General features: G+C 40.9%; 1 pseudogene across 1 annotated transcript; it reads left to right on the forward strand.

Annotated features, from left to right (window-relative positions):
- The first annotated feature begins 4443 nt into the window (after positions 1-4443).
- On the forward strand, positions 4444-4939 carry LOC100154893 (small ribosomal subunit protein uS9 pseudogene; annotated as a pseudogene). Its single transcript, XR_014825619.1, has one exon. The product of XR_014825619.1 is annotated as a small ribosomal subunit protein uS9 pseudogene (transcript).
- Positions 4940-22164: the final 17225 nt, after the last annotated feature.

Consider the following 22164-nt stretch of genomic DNA (forward strand, 5'->3'; position numbering starts at 1 on the left):
GTGGTTAGCTTGGAGGATTTCCCTTCCTCTGCCCTTATTTAAAGTCAAAGTTTACAAAGCTCTTGGTAATGTAACCTTTTTTATTGTATTCTAGAGCTTTTGCCTGTCCCATGAGCACTGTCATATTACTCTAAGGTAAGAAGGTAATAAATGCTCACTATGTTTGTAGAAAGACTGGGCACTTCATGCAAAGTGTATTTCACAGGGCCATATCTAAAACAAAATCATATCATTACTATCAATAATGGGGAAATTTAAGATATGCTGTGCAAAGCATGAACAATCCCTGGTTACGCACTGCACTGGAATGCAACTCCCCACTGTGGGCACACGGGAGGCTACTTAAACTTGAGAAACTACTTGAAGTCATTCTCAATGTGATTCTTCTTTATCTTCAAACAGAAACTCAGATTTCAAGGAAGAACTTCCCCTCAACCAGAAATATCAAAAAAAAAAAAAAGTTTTGAAGTAGAACATATAGCATTTATCAAATTTAAAAAGTCTCCCTCCTAGAATACTTACTTTGACTGTCACATCTTCACAAGAAGTTTATTCATTTATTCATAATGTCTCATTTATTCTTCATAGAATGCTGCAAAGTTTATCCATTTCACAGGCTATAAGCTGTCACCTGGTATAGCCATTTGCTCCAATCAATATATTTTGTAAGAGGCAGAGTTAGGAACTGAGTTCAAATCTAATGAAGTCCAGTTTCACATGACAGATGCATTTCAGGTGAATTCTAATCTCTGCAATAGTAGAATCAAAGCCCCTCCCCCCAAATTTCAAATTGCAGCATGCAGAAGCATTATTATTCTTTGGATTATTTGGAATGAAACATTAACTAATTATTAGATCACAAAGATGTTGGACCTGTATACTTGTCTCAAGGAAAGTATGAGCAGAGGCAACAAAACCATTTGTCTACCATTGCAGGTCAGATACTTTTTATGAGGTTGCTGTGGATTAGGGTGTCCAGGACCACATGCAGAGATTCCAAGGTTTTCTTCTATTTCTACATGGAATGCTGTCAAATCAAAAAGTTACTAAACAGAAATAATGTGGTAGTAAGAATGTAGACTCTGATTAACAATATAACCTGAGACAAATTGCTTAACCTCTCGATGGCTAAGTTTCTTCATCTGTAGAAGTGGGAAAAATAATTGTAGTTACGTCATTTAGTTGCTGTGCAGACTGAGTGTGAATCCATGCAGATTTGTGAATCCATGCTTAAAACCTTACCCAGCAAACATAAGCACTTTCAACCAAGGTAAGCTGCTGTTTTTATTATTACTTTTTCTTCAGGACATGTCATTCACATATTCAGAACAATATGATTCATTCAGGATAATTAAGGGAAAAACTCTGCTTGGATTAGTGAAAATATGTGTTACACATTTTTTAAAAATTCTTTTTGTTACTTTCAAAAATATCTAAGTACTTACACCAAAGTAACTTGATTAACTAAAAAGTATTAACACAGAAAGTTTTATAGGGAACCTCCTTCAGAAAATGGATGTTAACAGGAATTCCCTTTGTGGCTCAGTGGTAATAAACCCAATTAGTATCCATAAGGTTCAATCTCTGGCTTCACTCAGTGGGTTAAGGATCTGGTGTGGCCATGAGCTGTGGTATAGGTTGTAGACACAGCCCGGATCTGGCATTGCAATAGCTGTGGCGTAAGCTGGCAGCTACAGCTCCAATTTGACCCCTAGCCTGGGAACTTCCTTATGCCCTAAAAAGACATAAAAAGAAAGAAAAAATAAAATAAAATGGATATTAACAGTTTGCTTATAAAGGAATAGGTCCTTTGAAAAATGTCTTCTAGGTGTGGTATACATACACAATGGAATACTACTCAGCCATAAAAAAGAACAAAACAATGCCATTTGCAGCAACATGGATGGAACTAGAGACTCTCATACTAAGTGAAGTAAGTCAGAAAGAGAAAGACAAATACCATATGATTTCACTTATATCTGGAATCTAATATAGGGCACAAATGAACATTTCCACAGAAAAGAAAATCATGGACATGGAGAATAGACTTGTAGCTGCCAAGAGGGAGGGAGAGGGAGTAGGAAGGACTGGGAATTTGGGGTTAATATATGCAGACTATAGCCTTCAGAATGGATGAGCAATGGGATCCTGCTGTATGGCACTGAGAACTGTGTCTGGTCACTTGTGATGGAGCATGATAATATGAGAAAAAAGAATGTATACATGTATGTATGACTGGGCCACCTTGCTGTGCAAAAGAAAATTTACAGAACAGTATAAATCAGCTCTAATGGAAAAAATTAAAATCATTATTTTTTTAAAGTCTTCTATTAAATAGCATAAGTATTGCATCACATCACAATATTTGCTTGACTAACCATCACTTCCTCTATGAAAAGCAATTCCATAGATTAAAAAAAGCATTGAAAAACATCTTCAAGCTAACTGATGCCAATCTTACTCTTACCAGGAATGCAAACTACCCAGCACGTGGTGTCCTATGAATTCCATGAAGAAAGCTGATGCTCTCATTTCAGTCCAGTCCACCTTTAGAAAGTGATTGTATGGGGCTGAATTCTTTCTCCTTAAAATGTCCCCAACTGAAGGAGTATAATCCTCTTCTTGCTGATAGCAGCCTGTGAATTTGAAGACAGCTGTCATAGCCTTCCCTGAAATCTTCTCCCTGAAAGAATATCCTCTCTTCTTTGGACTATTTCTCCTTGACATGACTTTTAGATGTATCATTCGCCTTGGTTATTTCCTGCTGGACTTCTTCCTCCTTGACTTTTTTCCTCCTATACTGGGATTATGAGGACTGAATATGATACCCTAAGAATAATCTGATCAGAACAGAGTAATAAGTAAGATATTGCCTTGCTTGTTCTAGATCCAAGATTAATCTGGATGTGTTCTAGTCATGGACTCTCTTGATTTATACCAAGTTTAGCAGCCTCCCCTTCTCTTTTTTTGTTGGGAGGGGTGGGAGGGAGAATGGGGAGGGATCTGTATTAGTCAGGCTTCTCTGAGGTGAGGGAAGGAATATATCTATAGATAGAGTATGTATATATACATATAATATGTGTACACATATATACACAAATATATACACACAGTGAGAGAGGGAAATTGACTCTAAGGAATTAGCTCATTTGACTATGGAGGCTGAGAAAACCAGACCCAGGAGAGCTGATGACATGGTTCTAATGCAAGAGAAAGGTTTAAAGGCCAGAGAAACTGGATCTCATTGGTTTGAGATCCAGCCTGAATCCAAGTCTGAAGACAGGAAACTGATGTCCCAGTTCAATGCCAGGGAAGCAGAGGGAGAAAACTTTTTCTTACTGGGCACTTGATTCTATTCAGGGCTTTAAAGAATTGGATGAGCCTCACTCTCATTGGGGAGGACAGTTTGCTTTACTCAGTCTACTGATGCAAATGTTAATCTCAACCCAAAACTCCTTCACAGACACACCCAGAAATAATGATTAACTAAATATGTGGTCATCTCATTGCCCAGTTGACACATAAAGTTAGCCATCACAGTGGGCTGTGTGCTATGTCAGTCACTTCTTTCCCACCTCCTACCTTCGATATTTTCCCTGGCCCAATACATCTTTCCCTATTACCTGTCTTTCAATCTGTTCCCCATAGTTTCAGATTTGGGGGACCTTGGATATTGATCCCCTTATCATGTTGGATACCACCCCCAAATTGCCATGTATAATACCGGTCAACAAATCTTCTTCTACTATGCAATGATAAACTGGAAACTACCAAGAAAAGCATCATATGGAGGGCCAGGTTTCTATCCATCAGTTCTTCCTCAGCATGGCCATGGATTAGCTATTATCTAGTGTAATTATAGCTTCAGTTGCTATCATATTCATAAGTTCATACAGGCTTGGAATGAAATTATGTTTATTGTTCCTTCCATCTGTAGGACTCTGTAGTTTTTAGTGAAGTACAGACAGAGGAGAAAAACTAAAATTCAGACATATTATGTCTATAGCATTTCCCTTGTTAACCTATTTTGAAAAAGAAGTTAGACCAGCAATCAGGTCACAGTGGACCCATTCCGGCTCCTACGTTTTACAATCTATCTCTTTCAGGAATTAACAAATTCTTAAGTTTATAACTAGTAAAAATTTGTAAAATAAGTAAAATTTTCCATAAATCTATTTCCACTTCCTAATCAAGTCATAAGTGGATTAATTAATGTACAGTTAAATCATGCAGTATATTAGAACCTTGATCATTGATCAAAGGACATACTACTTCACGTCTTTGCATAAATTAACATCTCACTTCGTAGTGTTTAGACTGAAGACTTCTTGGATATCAGTCATCTAATATATCTGATATCACTCCTAAATTTTAAGAAAACATAGGGAGAGAGAGAAAAAATGCCTTTTTTTAGCTTTCTCCGGTTGCAGCGCCGCGTGGTGAGGAGCTCTTGTCTAATCTGCAGCCATGCCTTCCAAGGGCCCTCTACAGTCGATGCAGGTCTTCGGACGCAAAAAGACGGCCACAGCCGTGGCGCACTGCAAACGAGGTAATGGCCTCATCAAAGTGAACGGGCGACCCCTGGAGATGATCGAACCGCGCACACTGCAATACAAGCTGCTGGAACCTGTTCTGCTTTTGGGCAAAGAACAATTTGCTGGTGTGGACATCCACGTCCGGGTGAAGGGTGGTGGTCACGTAGCCCAGATTTACGCAATCCGCCAGTCCATCTCCAAAGCCTTGGCGGCCTATTACCAGAAATATGTGGATGAGGCTTTCAAGAAGGAGGTCAAAGACATCCTCATCCAGTATGACCGGACCCTGCTGGTAGCTGATCCTCGTCCCTGTGAATCCAAAAAGTTTGGAGGTCCTGGTGCCCGTGCTCGCTACCAGAAATCTTACCGATGAGCCCATCATGATGATCAGGGTTCAGCTTTATAATAAAAATATTTGTGGGGGAAAAAATGCCTTATTTACCTGAAATCAAACAACTGAACAAAATAATCCTGATTCCCTCCTTGTACAAGGTGTGTAGTTAAGAGTCTTCATCTTGGGTAGACTTCAAAACACTTGCCTGAAGGAAAAAAAAAAAAAAATGTTCCCTGGTGGCTCAAAGGGTTAAGGATCCTGCGCTGTCACTGCTAGGGCTCCATTTTTGTCCCTGGCCCAGGGAACTTCTGCATGCCATGGGCACAGCTGCCCCCCCCCAAAAAAAAATTCATCTGGGGGTATTTTAAGTTTGCTCCTCTTGCTCTGCGATTTGACTAAATAAACTTAAACATCACTAATAATCCAATATGTAAATCTCATTTTCAGCCTGGTAAGCTCTGAAAGATATTCTGCATCAATAAATAAGAAAACTGAATGTTACAAACACATAAAATTTCTTTCAGATTCTGAAATTATTCGAAACCAAAAATGAAGCACATGAAAGAGCTTTAAAATATGGCTATCACCACACATTTACATGCAGAAGCAACTTGCCTTTTGGGGGCCCCCTCGCCAACTCTTTTGCCTGCAACCCTCTTCTTGATTTGGACTCAAGACTCCCCAACTTTCCTGCCCTTGCTTGGCTAAATTTTCTTTGCACCTTGTGCCATTTCCTTTATTTCCTGATTGATGTGTTGATTGGTTGGCTGGTGACATATGCGTTCCTCAATTGGACTTTCTAAATTGGCTTTTCTCCTCCAAACTTTGGTAGCCATCCTCCACCATGAAGGAAAGCATTTCCTCTCCAAGCTCAGAACTCCCAGTGATGTTTCTTCCTAGCAAATGAATGTCATCAATGACTGTCCTACTGCCTCTCCCTGAAAGTTCCCATTCTTTTTAGTCCATCCCACTCTCCAAGCCCTCATTCTATACATGAATTGACAAAAATCAAATCAGTTTAAATAAAAAATGAGAATTACAGTAAAACTCAGTTTCAGTCTGATCACAGCCCCTGAATCCATCTAGACAGGCTACAACAGAACTGACCGGGAGATGGTTTAGAATAACCATGTTAACTAAATGTCAGGGCTCTGGAATAAATCCCAGTTCTACTCTCTCAGTCCTTGGCAAGCCATTTCTTCTCTCAAAACCTCAGCTTTATAATCTGTACAAAGAGATGGTTTGACTAGCAGGTCCCCAAGGTCCTCTTTAGTTCTCAAATTTTGTGGATCTACAGATTATTGTAAAGTTGCCCATTATTAACCCATAACATGAACCCATAACTGCTAACTGACCCATATTAATCACATAATCACAACTTTAGAGGCCATGAAAGAATGTCAGTACTTAAACAAACTTTCCTTTTTTCTCTCCCTACTTTTCCTGTTTGTTATTCAAGTTCCCCAAATTTTAATATTTTATGGTGAAAGAGATGCTATTTTTCCAGCCTGAGTGACACTGGGAAGTACTGGAAATGTCATGACAACGCCTGTCCTCATTTGATCCAGAGCAAATTTGCAGATGCAAGAGCTTCAGATAATCATCCCAACTCCTGGGTGCTCATCCAAACCAAACCTTGGAGCCCTTGGACTTGGTCTCTTTTTTTTAGCAGGAATAAATTAGAGGATTGCACTTTCTGTCTCAAAAGATCTTGGAAACTTTGGGGTGAAACTAACCCATAAGTGAAAAGAGCCATGCTCTACCTATAGTATACACTTGTACAGATGTCCCTAAGTATCCCAGTGATAAGTGGAATGACATTGTAGGACCCTGCACTCTTCCAAAACATCAGGAGGAGGCCAGCTTTCTAAAACATGAGGATGTCCACTTAAAAGCAACTAAAAGGATAAGGTTTCCAGGAGACTGCTGATTTGTTCCAGTGACGGCTTTGGCGAGAGTGACCCACCGCATGGTTTCACCCACGATCTCATCACAAAGAGTTGTCTTTATTTACATACTAAGTTTGAATAGTCGAGACAATTTGGCAGCATTGGGGAGAAGAGATTTCATTGCCACAAATCTTTGAATGCTAACAGCTTTTAAATGTTTTTTCTATATAACATGCTATATTTATGAGACAGGGAAGGAGTAGGTGGTCCAAGGAAATGAAAATGAGAGAGGATTAAGCCAGAGAACAGTGGGGAGCTCTGGCCTTGATGAGATGAAAAAGATTTAAAATTCTCAATTCTATTGTGCATTGAAAGCACCGATTTATTTCCCCAAAGTTTCCGTGAATTATGTTCCAGGGTATGATGTAATCCAAAGTCTAAATAATATGTTGACTCTGTCTCTATTGACACATTCATTCATTCAGTAAATATATTTATTGACAGAGTACTCTGTACAAGGTATTCTATTGCTGTGGAGAGTGGAAAGATATATAAGGCAGAGCTCTGTCCAATATGATCTCATTGACCAGTGAGTAGACAAAAAGATTGGCATATGACAATTATACACCACTCTGCACTGATTATTAAAGAATTAAAGAAGAGGCATTCAAAAATGCATAGCAGGGTGTAAGGGAGAGGAATCCTAGGAAGAAGGGACAGCATGAGCATGGAGGCGGAGACAAAAAGTACAAGGCTATTTTAGGGAATGATTGAGTCAGTGTGGTTTGACGTTAGAGGGAGCAGGGCGGAGGGGGAGGTCTTGGAAAGATCTGAGCAGGTTGGGGCAGGTTATGAATGACTTTAAATCTCATGCTGACAAGTCTGGCCTTTATTTACTAGAAACGAGCAGTCAGTGATGGTCTGGAGCAAGGAATGAATGATATGTTGCTTTCAGAACACTCATCTCAAAGCTGGATGCAGGACTGACTGAAGTGAAAAGAGCTTGGGGCCAGGCTCATCAGTACAGGGCCCTTTCGGCTGACTCAGCACAATAATGACCACACCTAGGGAGGTAAGAAATTAGAAGGCAAAAATAATAACTACAAGAACACATGTGGAAAAATTAGACACCATCTATGCAGAATGAGAAAGAGTTATAGAAAATTCTGGGATTTTAAAGTGGGATGGCAGAAGCAATATGGCTCCCTGAGGATGAACCAGTGTCTAAAGGATAATATTAACTCAATTTTAAACAGTTAAGGAATTAAAAAATATTTACCATCACTTGTAGGTACAGTAAAAATTATCACAACGTGGCAAATCAACTACGCCTCAATAAAACATCTTTAAACATTTAAAAAATTCTCTCTCACCATGCCAGTGCCAAATCTCACTTTTCAAACTTAGATTTGAATCAGGAAGTAATCAAGTCTGGTGACACCTTCTCGTTGTTGGTTTACAAATCCGTTCTGAATTCCCAAGAAGAAGGAACAAGGAAGCACTTCGTGTTTTGTCTAATCACAAATGAGACTGACTATCCAACACCCATTCACTTTGATTGCCTTCCCCACCTTGCCAGCGACTGTCAAAACAGAGCACAGAATGGGTCCATGAAGCATATCCCCGCCTTGCTTCCACGGGGCTGTGAGCGATAGCTCAAGAATAACCAACAATTGGAGAAAATGTGTCCAGTTGGGATGAAGAAGTCATTAGCATAGAGCCCAGAAAAGGACTTGCTATTATCAGTGATCATGGGAATAAATGGCTCCCCAAGGAAACGGTATGTTCTCTTAATAGCTCACACATTATCCAGGTTACTCTGATCAAGTGGAGCAGAGCTAGCAGGGATAAAAATTGCTGAAATGGTGGCAAAGACAAAGCTTCTATGGAAAAGAAGACTCGAAGTACAAAGGAGACTAGAGGGTAACTTTTTAAATAGAAATAAGGAGAGGGCTTATGGCTTGAAATATGTCTGCTTCTGCTGTTATTCCATTCCAATGCTCACTTTCCTAAAACCGAGAAGTGGGTGGAGAGGGGGAGGGATTTGGTAAAACCTGGTCTCTGCTTTCTAACCTTGCCCTGTTCGGAGTCTTTGGGACTGAGTTCTTAACTCATAAGTCTGCTGGGAGAAAAGAGTGTTAGAACAACCCCAGGGAATGTGAGAGCTTCTCCTTATTTTCTGGCTCCCCTTAGCAGGGTTCTGTTAAGTGTCAAAAGCATCCATTTCATCTCCCGTTTGGAGTTGACTGTAGAAAAGAATCTGCACACACAGGCGAATTGCACCTCTGCACACAATGGCAACTGGTTGAAGCTCTGGTTTGGCTTCAGTGAAGTCAGCTGCCCCATATTCTCTGATTGCAGTGCATGTGGGAGAGAACTTCAGAGCTCTTCACTCAGATGCTTTTGGCCAGAGATGATCCCAAAATCACCACAAGGCCCCCAAGTTGGTGGAACCCACACTTTTCATGGCCTTCCAACAGCATTCAGGGAGGTCTTCCTCCAGTTTTGGTGGGTGACATACCTGAGCAAAGACCTGAGCCACTTACAATGAATTAATATTCATGATTAACACCATAATCAGAAAGCTGATTTGTTCCATTCACCCAACATTGATAAGGAAACTGGTGACCAATTACATGAATCGCAAACCATACTTGCATCCCAGGTGATGGTAGCCAAGGCATTTCCACAGTCATTGCCAGGGCATGCTCACCAACTGACACCCAATCTCTCTGTCGATGTAACTCCCTTTACAGAGGAGGAAAGAGGCTCAGAGAAATTCAATGGTTGACTCAAGGTCTCACAAAAAATAGGAGCCAGAACTAGGACTTTCACACAAACCTTCTAGGTTTACGACCCTTGGATTTTTCCTCACCATTCCACACAGTAATTAGAGGCCATGTGCATAAATTGGTACATGTACCAAATCTAAAACCCCACATAATCTTGAATTGTCCCAAACACACACTCGACACCAGGCCAGTTCCATTAAGGCAAACAAAAATCTGTGAGACTGTTTTTTTGGCATGATGTGATCAGTACGCCCCATGGAGCCACTAAAGTTTTCTACTTTGAGTAGACATCTTGGCAGAAAGCCTTTTATTTATTCATCCCAAATAACACCAATATTTTCTAAGTGTCTACACTGTGCTAGGCATGATACTAATTGCATGAAGCACAACTCATATTTGATTCTCAGTTGATGGTGAACATGTTTCTTTTTTTTCCTCTGTAACTTAGGTTAAATAATTCATCCAAGTTGTAGGTGTACTGAGAATGGTACCCCACAATGAAAAATGAAAACTGCCTCTACTTCAAGGCTGTGAAGGTGGGCTGTGGATTCCCAGCACATCTAATTAATTATCCTTCATCCTGCATGGAGCCATGTGGAAAGAGGAGTAAATATTATCTTTAGACATGGTACAAGGACCTATAGGCTCTATCAGGAGATCAATAGTGAGATATCACTGAGGATTTTTTGGGTAGAGGAGGTAGGCTGGGCACAGGCGGAAGTATGGAAATTTCCCTTGGAGTCAGAAGATCTGGGTTCCAGCCCTAGCTTTGTCCCCTATCAGCCTATCAGTAAAGTAACCTTAGACAAGTTACTTAACCTGTCTAAACCTCAGTTTTCTCCTCTATAAAATGGGGATACTAAAAACTTATTTACAAAACAGAAACAGACTCATGGATTTTGAAATCAAATTTATGGTTACCAAAGGGAAAATATGGGCAGAAGGAATAAATTAGGAGGTTAGGATTAACATACACACACTACTATATTTAAAATAGATAAGTAGGCATTCCTGTCAGCGGAAACAAATCTGACTAGTATCCATGAGGATGCAGGTTCATTCCCTGGTCTCCCTCAGTGAGTTAAGGATCCTGTGTTGCCATGGGCTGTGGTGTATTTCTCAGATGCAGCTCGGATCCCATGTTGCTGTGGCTGTGGCATAGGCCAGCAGCTGTAGCTCCAATTCAACCCCTAACCTGGGAACCTCCATATGCCACAGATGTGACCCTAAAAAGATAAAAAAAAAAAAAAAAAGATAAGTAACAAGGACCTACTGCATAGCACAGGGAAATCTATTCAAATTTCTGTAATAACCTATATGGGAAAAATATGAAAAAGAATGGATATCGGTATATGTATATCACTTTGCTATACACCTGAAATGAACACAACATTGTAAGTCACTTACACTCCAATAGAATTTTTTTAATGGGGATGCTAATGGCACCGAGGCAATGTAGAATTTACATAAAATAGTCAAAAGTCTTTATGTTCCAGAAAGTGCTAAGGGGCTATCACTCTGATAGGCATAAATCATTCTCCAGCTTTTACTTCCAGTCTGCCCTTTGCATGTGGACAGCGTGGTGAGGGCAGAGCCATTCTAACAGTCTTTCTGTCCCTTAGCACAGGGACTGGTACACGGTAGGTGATGCTTAGATTTTTGTTCAACAATAGTCTGCTTCTTCCCTTCTTTTTCTCCTATTTGCTTGTGACTTTGCTTCTTCTGGATGATCCCCAGAGCTCACAGCTGCTTTGTTAGAAAGAAGCAGGGACAGCTTTGGGAAGGAATCATTTTCATGATCTAGGCCAGGTATCTTGAGCCACTTGAATGAGACCACTGAGTACAGAATGTTGACTACCAACCAGACAGCCCAATCCCAGGCCCCTGGCCTCAGCATGGCAATTGCAATGCCTTAAATAAGGGAAAACCTGACCAAAGGGGAGCAAAAAGTCCAGCCTGGTTGAATTTCGAACCCACTGTACACTAGAAAAAGAAGGAGCAGGAAGCCTCACCACGAGGCTGTATCAATAGCCCCAGTGTGAGACGGCTCAAAGAGTCTGGCCTCAAGCTTGAGCTGCCACAGCGGTGAAACGGCTTCTAATTTTAGAAATATTAAATAACTGATAATGACACGACCTTGTTAAAGAACCATGTTGGGAGGGAAAAAAAAAAAAAAAAAAAAAAAGGACACTGTTAAAAATAGCATACGGTCTCCCAGCTGAAAATTCCAGGTAAAATATGGATTCACGTCCATAACGTAGGCTCAAAATACTGAGACGCCCCCACGGGACTGCCAAATGTGTGAGCCCAAGGCTCCTGTGTATTCTGAAAGACATCCATTTTAAGCACCCAGCAGGGCACCTCTTAGCATCCTTACGGTGTGAGAGCAGATACAAGCACCGGGAAAACAGAGAAAAAGACAGTGTCCGTGTTCTCAAGGGGCTTAACGTCTAGTCATCAGCCTCATGGAGACTCCCCAACATCATAATTGTGAGATGTGAGGCTATACAGAGAGGCACACAAAACCTAGCTGGGGCAAGCAGCCCCATAGATGGCCTGGGAACGTCTGAAATGCTGCTGTTGGCATCCTATCAAACAGGAATCTGAAATGCAAAACCTAAATAAAGCCAGTGGGCCCCACTCTGGGAGGACAGGGCAATGGAAGACGTGGCAGCCCCCGAAGGTGGGCAGAACCCCAGACAGCATCCCCTTTCCGCCCATCCCTGCAGATAGGCACCTCTACAGCTTGGCTACCTCGCGGATCATTAAATGCTTTTAGCAAAGCTGTCTCCTAGGAGTAACCAGCTTTGAGAGCCAAATTGAAAAAGGTCCATCTGATCATGTAATTGGAGAGAAAGTAGGATCTGTGCCATGATAACACATTAGAGGCATTTGGAGATGAAAGAAAGAAAGAGGTGGTCTAGTAATTAGCAGGGGCCTGAGAGTGGGGAGATGTGGTGCTTCTGGAGGCAATGCCGGAATTCATTTAACATCAGATGCCACCGGTCCCTCCTGATGTGACTCTAAACACAGGAAGAATTTACTGAGCATACCCTAACGAAATCTCATCTGAATTTCTTTGCATCTACAAAACTTCCAACCATTCAGTTTAGAAGAATGATTCTCAGCAGGGGGGCAGTTTTGCCCCCCCAGGGGACATTTGGCAATGTCCAGGGACACTCTTTTTTTTTTTAGTGTCTATCAATGGATGAATGGATAAGGCAAAAGTGGTACATGTGTACAGTGGAATATTTTTAAATTGAAATAGCATTGATTTATAACATCATTAAGTTTCACGTGTTTCACTACATTCTCTTTCTAATTCTGTACTCCCTACAGTAAGCTCTCTACCAAAAATGCAGTTTCCATCTGTCACCATACAGTTTGGTCCTCTTTACCCTCCCTCTCCCCTCTGCCCTTTGGTAATAATTACCCTGTAATCTGTATCCACATGTTTGTTTTTGTTTGGCTTGGTTTCTTCAACTGTTTTATTTATTTTTGTTTAGTAGTTTTTATATTCTACCTACAAGTGAAATCAAATGATATTTGTCTTTCTTCATGTGACTTATTTCACTTAGCGTAATACCTTCAAGTTCCATCCATGTTATCACAAATGGCAAGTTTTCATCTTTCAATGGCTAACTTGTATTCCACTGTATCTATAGACACCATATCTTCTTTATCCGTTCATCCATCAAGGGGCCCTTAGGTGGTTTCTATATCTTGGCTCTTGTAAATAATGCCGAAATGAACAGAGGGGTTCATGTATCTTTTTGAATTAGTGTTTTCATATTCTTTGGGTAAATACCCAGAAGTGGGATTGCTGGCTCATACAGTAATTCTATTCTTAATTTTTCTGAGTAACCTCCATAGTATTTTCCATAGTGCCTGTACCAATCTCGATTCTCAATGACAGCATATGAGATTATTCTCTGTATCCTGGCCAACACTTGTTATTGGTTGTCTTTTTTTAAGTATAGTTAATTTACAATATTGTGTCAATTTCTGCTGTACAGCAAAGTGACCCAGATATATATATGTGTATATATATATATATATACACATTCATTTTCTCATATTATCTTTTTGATGATACCCATTCTGACAGATGTGAGGTGATACCTCATTGTGGTTTTCATTTGCATCTCCCTCATTTGTGATGTTGAACATCTTTCTATGTGTCTATCTTCTTTGGAAAAATATCTATCCTGCTCTTCTGCCCATTTTTTAATATGGTTGTTAGTTTTTGTTGTTGTTGAGTTGTATAAGCTCTTTATATATTTTGGATATTAACCCCTTATTGGATATATCATTTGCAGGTATCTTCTCCCACTTAGAAGGTTACCTTTTTGTTTTATTGATGGTTTATTTTGATGTGCAGAAGCTTTCTACTTTGAAAAATCCCATTTGTTTGTTATTATTTTTGTTTCCCTTGCCTGAGGAGACATATGTAGAAAGATGTTGCTAAGACCAATGACAAAAGCCTACTGTTTACGTTTCCTTCTAGAAGTTGTATGGCTTGGGGTCTTACATTCAAGTCTTAAATCTATTTTGAGTTAATTTTTTTTTCTTTTGTCTTTTTTGCCATTTATTGGGCCGCTCTCGCGGCATATGGAAATTCCCAGGCTAGGGTCGAATCGGAGCTGTAGCCACTGGCCTACACCAGAGCCACAGCAACTCAGGATCTGAGCCTCGTCTGCGACCTACACCACAGCTCACGGCAACGCCGGATCATTAACTCACTGAGCAAGGCCAGGGATCGAACCCGCAACCTCATGGTTCCTAGTCGGATTTGTTAACCACTGTGCCACAACAGGAACTCCGAGTTAATTTTTTTATATGTGAGATAGTGGTCATTCCATTTTTTTGCATGTGGCTAACCAGCTTTCCCAACACCATTTATTGAAGAGACTATCCTTACTCCACTGTCTGTTCTTTGCTCCTCTGCCATAAATTAATTGTCCATATATGCATAGGTTTCTTTCTAGGCTCTCAATTCTGTTGTCTGGAGACATATTTGCTTGTCATGCTGTGAAGAGATCTTCTCCAACATCCAATGAGCAGAGACATGGATGCTGCTCAACATCCCCTTTAATGCAAGATGTGACAAAGTATTACTTAGCTGAATGGCAATAGTGCTGAGGTTGAAAAACCCTGGTTTAGAATAATGAATGTTTTCTGACATTTCATCCTTTGTAGGCTTATTTTATTTTATTTCTGTTATGTTTTCATCTTGAAAGGCAACACCCATTGAAAACAAGAGGAAATGGTTTATCTTATCATCATTACAATAATGAAAAAGTCCCAGCAGTTAAGATGTTCCAATAGGGTTTACTTATTTCCATTAGGGGGACTTACAGAATGAAGCTCTTGACGATGGGGAAGGAGCTACTGCAACACAGTCAGTCAAATAGTTTGAGATTTCATTTCGTCCCTGAGTTTGAAGCCGCCCAAGGACTTGCCTGACACTTCCAAGACCTCCTGGCCTGAAACAATGTTTTGAAAAAGACAGATGTAAGGGTGTGTGATATCCTATTTGCTGAGAGTGGGCAGGACCATACTACTGCCTGAAAAGATCTTTATAGACTGTATTATATGATTCTCTTCTTGAAAACTTCACCAGCTCCCCACTGTACACAGGACAAAATACTACGCCATTCTCCTTGATCTGACAACACGTCTCCTACCATACCATCCCCTGAATTTTCTCAGCTCACGTTTTCTACCCCAGTCATACTGAATTCCTTGTCTTTCCCAGGATATAACCCTCCTATCACGCTTCCTCTCTTGTTTTTTTAAACATGGAAACTTTCCTCTGCCTGTAATGTCCTCCACTCTGCTCTTCATCTAACCCCTAGCATTCTCCAAAGCATCTCAAACATCAACAAATTGAAGAACCATTTCTGATCTGATACCCACCTTTGCCAACACCCCAGCCTGAGTCTAGTGCCCCGCTTGTGGGCTCCCAGAAGCCCCTGTACCTACCACCAATATAACACCTGTCCCTGTGGTTCTACCTTTCAACTAGTTGCACACTGTCTCTGAGCACTTCGAACAGAGATCACTTCTTGTCCATCTCTGCATGTATACCAACCCCTCTGCCATCTCCCAGACCCAGTGAAGTTGGGCTTGGGTCCCTAACAATTTTCAAGAACTATTTGGGAAAGGAATAGAAGTAGAGAGAAAAGGTGACAAAGAGAAAGAGAAGAAAAGAGAAAGATGCAAGGAAGGTAGCAGCCAGGGAGGGAAGGATGGCAGTAGACAGGAGGAAAAGAAAGAGAATAAAGGAAGAAAGAAAGCAGATTGGTAGAGGAAAAGGAGGAAATGGAGAGAGGAAGAAGGAGAAAGGAAAGAAAAAGGAAGGGGTGGGAAGGAAGAGCTGTGCTCTTGTCCCTTGCTCAGAAAAGATTTCTCTGTTCTCACAGATTTAAGACAAAGCCCTACATTAACTTTTTAAGAATCACATAACTCTTTCATAGCTCTCACCACATTTGTAATTTTAGTTGTATTTGCATGATTATTTACTATGATGTTGCAAGCTCCATGAGGTCAACATCTGTTTTCACACACTATTGTGGTTTCAGTACACAGTGTGTCTATAAAAATTATTTGCTAAATAAATGAAAGTGTGGGCAGATTGGCTGAGCAGTGCCAGCAGCTAGTTTTACTAATAAAAAGTCATTGTCTTTTTTTTTTTTCAAAATAGGTCTGGGAGTTTGGATTTGGTTTTTTTCCCTCCACCTAAATTTGTCCGTATTAAAAAAAAAAAAAAAAAAAAACACTTCCTCTGCTTCTGGGTAGAACTGTTCTAAAGCATTCAAGACAGTGGCATAGACATTCTCTTTAAAAATCAATCCCAGGAGCAATTTATTACAGGGAAATTTCCTGGACTCCAAGAAGCACCTTGAAGTCAGGAGATGATTAATTTGATATAACTGAAGAGCTGCAAACATCTGCTCCCTGTTGACATCTGCCTCTCATTAGATTACAGCCCCCGTCTCCCTGTGCATGGGGTGGGGGGGAGGGCTGGCTTGTGTGTTGATCTGGTAACTCTAATTATATGGTAAGCCGGGTGCTCAAGGCCCTTGTGCCAGCCACCTGGTGGGGGATCAATAAAAACTTGCTCTAGTGCATTGTACTCCAGATCCACACCAAGCACTCAGTAAGTCCTCCATCACTCCCAAATAATAGAAATAAAAGACAGTAATGAGTTTGGTGAGCACATTTTCATCTTTTAGCCACGGTTAAGGCTGCATGTAGATGAATCCCAACCCTTGGTTGTTTCAAAGAGACAAATCAATTCCATGAAAAATCTTCCAAATTTATTATTTTGGCACCAGGTTTTATAATCACTCTTTAATTGCTCTCTCTTACTCCACTACCCTTTTCCCATTAGATCTACTATTAGTGTAATTGGCCTACAGCCTGTCTAGGATACGGAGTCACCCTGTTGAGAAACCTGAAGCTCTGCCTTGCTCAGGAGCACACACCACCTTCTTAACCTTGACTTCTAAGCCCTACACTGCCTGCAATCACCTAACTTCTGTCCCAGGACACTCCTTCAAACAGCCTTGCCTTATGTCATCCAATGTGACTCTTGCTTCCCAATTCTGCTTATGCTTTCACCTTTATACCTTAGCATAAACTCCATGTAAAACCCAGATGCAATATCGCACCGTCTTGGTATAGAGCTTTGTCAAGGGAATAGGAACCCAAAAATGCACAATGAATTAAATCTCTATCAGTCTTTCACAAAAACACCAAAAGGGAGAACATGCCCACAACATGCTTTCCGCATTCTTTTCTCTCTGGTTTTCCCAGGCCTTGGGTCAACCCAAAGCCTCTCTCCTCCCCAACACTCTGCTCCTACTTCAGGGTTGCCTTCAGCTCACGCCAGGTTCCTTTGTCTCCTTGTTTGACTAAGCTCTTCATAGCTATAGCATTGCAGCCGCCTTGGTATCTTTGAATTTTTCTGTCAAAGCCCAGAGCTAATCTCACAAGCAAAAATTCTCTCTCATTAGAAGACAGGGTAAGAAAACTGAAAAAAAAAATTTTATGCTTTGTCTTATTTCTGTCACACTGGCAATGCACACCCTGCATGGAAAGATCTTTGCACATTTCTCATTATGAATACTCCTCTCAGATCACCAAAGCCCAGAACAAAAAAATTCATCATCTTTAAAGATTTCACAATGCCTTCTTAGAGAACATTGCACACAACACCTTGACTTTTAGATTGTGGTATAAATGTCTTATTTCTACTTTTGAAAATTGGGGCTCAAGATCATTTGGCAAATCCCCGTTCACCTTTCAATACTCACCTAAGTATCACTTCCTGGGAAATGACTATCCTCACTTCCTTTGCATCCTTGGTGCAGTCATCTCTTTGATCCACAGAAACCAGTTCATAACCTGACACATCACAATGAAATTCAGTGATATCTGAATATCTTCACTCAATCAGGTTGCTCTAACATATTACCATGAACTAGGGAGCTTATAAACAACAGAAATGTATTTTTCTGGAGTCTGAGAAGTCCAAGATCAAGGCTCTAGCATATTTGGTGCTGGTTCAAGCCCTCTTCCTGGTTCATAGGTAGCTGTCTTCTTCTTACGTCCTTACCTGCTAGAAGGACAAAGGGAGCTCTCTGAGGCTTCTTTCATCAGGACACTAACCCTGTTCATGAGGGCTTCATCCTTAAGACCTTATCACTTCCCAAAGGGCCCACCTCCAAATAGCAAACCTTGAGGACTAGGTTTCAACATATGAAATTGAAGGGACCATAACAATTCAGTCTGTAGCAGTGGGTTTGTTTTTACTATATTGTTTCCTCTAACTCCAAACACATGTACACCTTGAAAACAGAGAAATCTCTTATTCATCTTACACCCCCCAATTTATCCAAGTACTTGGCCAAATGTGTGTTCTCAGAAAATGTCTATCTGATGACACGTTTGCTACTTTGTGAATTCCCCACAGTATCTAGTACTGGGCTTTACTCATAGTAGATGCTCAAAAGTATATTTAGAATTGAATTAAGTATCTTTGGAACATTCAGCTTGATTGAATTTATTTTCTTTTTTTTCTTGACATAACATTGTCTGCATGGTGGTCTAAAAATGTTTTCAAAGCTAAAAAATGGTGGAAGGAAAACAAAGGATTGAAAATAAACTGGTTTGACCAGTTTCATTCCTTCAGGATACAAAGCCAAGCTTGGAGTTTTGTAGGAGCAAAGCACACTCTCAGGCAAAAGCTAGGAGGCTGAGTGTGGGTCCTTCTTCTGCAACCTGCAAGGCTATAAGACCTTTCATTTCTGTATTAGAATGTTCTGTTATATTAGGCCCATGTGGCTCCTTTGGTTAATGGTGACAGAAAATGTGACTCCAGGGCCATGTAACTGCAAACACTACTGGCCTAGAAGTTGGAACAGATTGATAAGACTGGCAAACCCCACCTATGCTGCTCTTTTGTAAGAGTGGGAAGAAAACACAGTGATTAAACTTAATCACTCTTATGCATTGTGCAATTAATCTCCAGCACCCCTGGACCGCTCTCCAGGATCTATAACTTAAACACTCAGCTCACAGAGATGGGCCCATTGACTATGCTTCTGATGTATAATGGAGTCAACCTGCAGAAATTCATTAATTCTTTTGAAACACAGTACTTCTTCTGTGGAGTGGGAGCTTGGGGGAAAGAGGATATATTTTCTTTGGCAATGCTTTTGAGTCAGAAGTTCAGGATAGAGTCAGCCTGAGGAAAGCAGACACTGTTGGTTGCCTATGCATGCTCTTAGTTTCAGCCCCAGGGATGGGTCATGAACCCATCCCCCTTGACAGTAACTGGTTGAGATGATGGCATGGATGTAATTCAAACCAATGAGGTGGGAGAGAAAAAATCCTCCAGAGGATTTACAAAAGGTTTCCTTTAGGGGAAAAAAAAAAAAAGGTAGGAAAACCTGGTCTCTTTCTCCCTCTGGACATGGTCAGGCCTAGCTGTGAGACCTGCGACTGGTGTATTTCTTGAAACTGATGCCAATTCAGCCTGAGATAAGGACAGAGATGGCAGAGGTGGAAGAAACAAGACCCCAAATTCTTGATACTAGCGTTGTGCTACTGAGCAACCAACGCTGGTGCCTCCTTATCTCTAAATTTCTTACAATGTGGAAGAATATATTTCTCTATTGAGTGGGCCACTTAGAATTAGCTTCCTTTGTGACTTGAGGCCAAAATCTTAATACATTTGGTTTATGGAAATGGCTGAAACTTATGAAGATTTTTTTCAGTTTTTTTAACTTTACTGGAGTAGAGTTGATTTCCAACATGGTGTTAGTTTCAGGTGTACAGCAAAGTGGTTCTTTATTAGATTCTTTTCACATATAAGTTATTACAGAATATTGAATAGAGTGCCCTGTACTATACAGTAGGTCCTTGTTAGTTATCTATTTTATATATAGTTGAAGTTTTTTTTGCACATGCTGCATCATAACCAAGGTGAGACCCCCATACCAGTTTTGGCAAATTCCCCCTCATATCCCTGGTTCCAAAGCCCTACTGTGGGCAGGGTTGCTGACCTTCATCCTCAGCTGGGTGACCAGATTTTATGGTCTACACTGAACTACTGAGTCTATATAGCCCCTTAGTTGCATGCCCAAATCACACACACCCCTTCCTTCCTCCCTTAGACTTAGAGAATTCTCACTTGCTAGGCCCACCCCCTGACATCTCTCAATAGAGAGACACTCTGGACCATACACAGGCAGAGGCAAACAACCTCATCTTTTCCATGTCCACCTATTCCATTTATTAAGTTCCTGAACACAGCCAGCACTTAGTTAAGCCCTTTAGGGACAAATTACCTGAGCTCCAAGTGACCTCAAGCTCCAAAGAGCCAACCTTCAAATAACTACCTAGCTATTCTATAAAAGGCATCCATTTACTTATTTCATTTATTCAGCATTTAGTGAGCAGTTAATCCATTCCATGCATCCTGCTAGGCCTTTGGGATTCAATAACGAATGAGCCTTTTATTCATTCAACAAATGAGTGTCTACTTTGTGCCAGCCAAGCACTAGGAATAAAATTGTGATGGAAAAATATGTACAATTTGATAGAGATGCACTGTTGTCATATAGTCATCCAAATACTAGATGAAGGGGAGGAATATTGCTAGAGAGAACATTCTAAGCAAAGGGAACAGCAAATACAAAGGCACTGAGGCTGAAGGGGGAATGTTGCAATTCAGAAAATCAAAGCCAGTGTGACTGGAGTACAGTGAGCAAGAGGGAAACTGTTTCAAGATGTGGCTGCAGAGGCAAGAGGCAAGGGCTAGGTCACGAAGTGCCCTTATACTATATTGAAGAGTTTGAATGTTTTCCTAAAGATCCTGATGTGACCCTGAAAATTTTTAAGCAAGATAGTAAACTGACAGGACATTTGCTGGAAGGGCCAAGCCCAGGATCAGGAAGACTAGTAGAAAAATAAATAGAAAATGACTTAACAAAAGTCCTGGCCATGAGAACGAAGAGAGAATGGGCAAGAGACTCAGGTAGGTGGGATCAGCTTAAGATGCTATTGGAAGAGGTGAAGGAGAAGAACAAGGGGCAGAGATGATTCCCAGGTTTCATGGGAAGTCTGTTTGAGTAGGAGTGGGATTAGAGTTTATTCAGTTAGTGACATAGTATGCCCAAGGCGGAGCCATTTAGACATTAAGGTATACAAGTCTGAAGCTCAAAAAAAAAAAAAAATCTGGATGGGAAAAACAAAATTGGGTTCCATAGCAAATAGATGGTGTTAAGATGTGGAAATGGATAACACCCAGGGAAAAAATGGACGTGATAAAAGAGGAAATCGGAGTTCCCGTCGTGGCGCAGTGGTTAACGAATCCAACTAGGAACCATGAGGTTGCAGGTTCGGTCCCTGCCCTTGCTCAGTGGGTTAACGATCCGGCGTTACCGTGAGCTGTGGTGTAGGTTGCAGACATGGCTCAGATCCAGCGTTGCTGTGGCCCTGGTGTAGGCCAGCGGCTTCAGCTCCGATTAGACCCCTAGCCTGGGAACTTCCATATGCCGTGGGAGCGGCCCAAGAAATGACAAAAAGACCAAAAAAAAAAAAAAAAAAATCTATCTTTGTGGAGTTCCCAGCATGGCTCAGCCGTAATGAACACAACTAGCATCCATGAGGACTCAGGTTAGGGTTAGGGCCTTGCTCAGTGGGTCGTCGATCCAGCAATGGCATGAGCTGTGGTATCAGTCACAAACACAGCTAGGATCCATGTTACTGTGGCTGTGGTGTAGGCCAGTGGCTACAGCTCTGATTTGACCCCTAGCCTTGGAACTTCCATATGCCATGGGTGAAGCCCTAAAAAAAGACACACGAAGAAATTATATTTTTGTAACATTCCATTGTATATATTTACCACACCTTCTTTATCCATTCCTCTGTCAATGGACACTGAGGTTGCTTCTGTGTCATGGCTATTGTGAATAGTGCTGGAATGAATATTGGGATGCATGTATTTTTGCAAATTATGGTTTTCTCCAGATAGATGTCCAGGAATGGGATTGCTGGATCATATGGTAATTCTATATTTAGATTTCTAAGGAAGAGCCACA

Source organism: Sus scrofa, chromosome 1 (assembly GCF_054392235.1).
Source record: "Sus scrofa isolate SSC_HxYL_T2T_F1_AM1 chromosome 1, Sscrofa_HxYL_maternal_Yorkshire_Landrace_v2.0, whole genome shotgun sequence".
In the NCBI taxonomy this organism is placed as follows: domain Eukaryota; kingdom Metazoa; phylum Chordata; class Mammalia; order Artiodactyla; family Suidae; genus Sus; species Sus scrofa.